Source organism: Ctenocephalides felis, unplaced genomic scaffold (assembly GCF_003426905.1).
Source record: "Ctenocephalides felis isolate EL2017-DRISC unplaced genomic scaffold, ASM342690v1 CF-g0.4_SCAFFOLD_01604, whole genome shotgun sequence".
Taxonomy (NCBI): domain Eukaryota; kingdom Metazoa; phylum Arthropoda; class Insecta; order Siphonaptera; family Pulicidae; genus Ctenocephalides; species Ctenocephalides felis.
In genome coordinates, this window is record NW_020537758.1 from 2030314 (window position 1) to 2030877 (window position 564).

The window sequence follows — 564 nt, forward strand, 5'->3', positions numbered from 1 at the left end:
CAAAAATTGGATTCTGATGGGTTGAGAAAGTTTGGGATTGGTTTATATCGAGCTGGAATTGATGGTTGACTTGTTGCAGTTCTTTAGTGTAACAGAATTTTTAAATCCAAATCTCACTACAGATCTAGGCAGAATTTTTGATTGATTTCGATTGATTTTTTTAAATGTAGTATTTTAGTCCACAAACTTGCTAATCATATTTCCACTACTTCGTGCATTGTCTTTTTCCATTGGCTTTACTTAAAATCAATTTTTTAACCAAATTATTTTTATTTACCAGTTCAATTAAGTTTTTTTCGGTCAACTTTTCTATCTTTTCCTTTTATCCAACTTACAATATTAAATTACCAACATCCGTCCGTCTGGTGTTATCAATTCCACATTATCATTTCAAAATGAAGTCTTTTTTCTGTTTATCTTTCGTTTTTAAAACAGATATAACAAATATTTGACAATATCAATTTGTACTGAAATACATATATTTTATCAGTTTATTTTAATAAATTGCAAAAGAAGATAACTTTTATATTGCGTTGGCTAACTAACTCATTGGAATTCTTATAT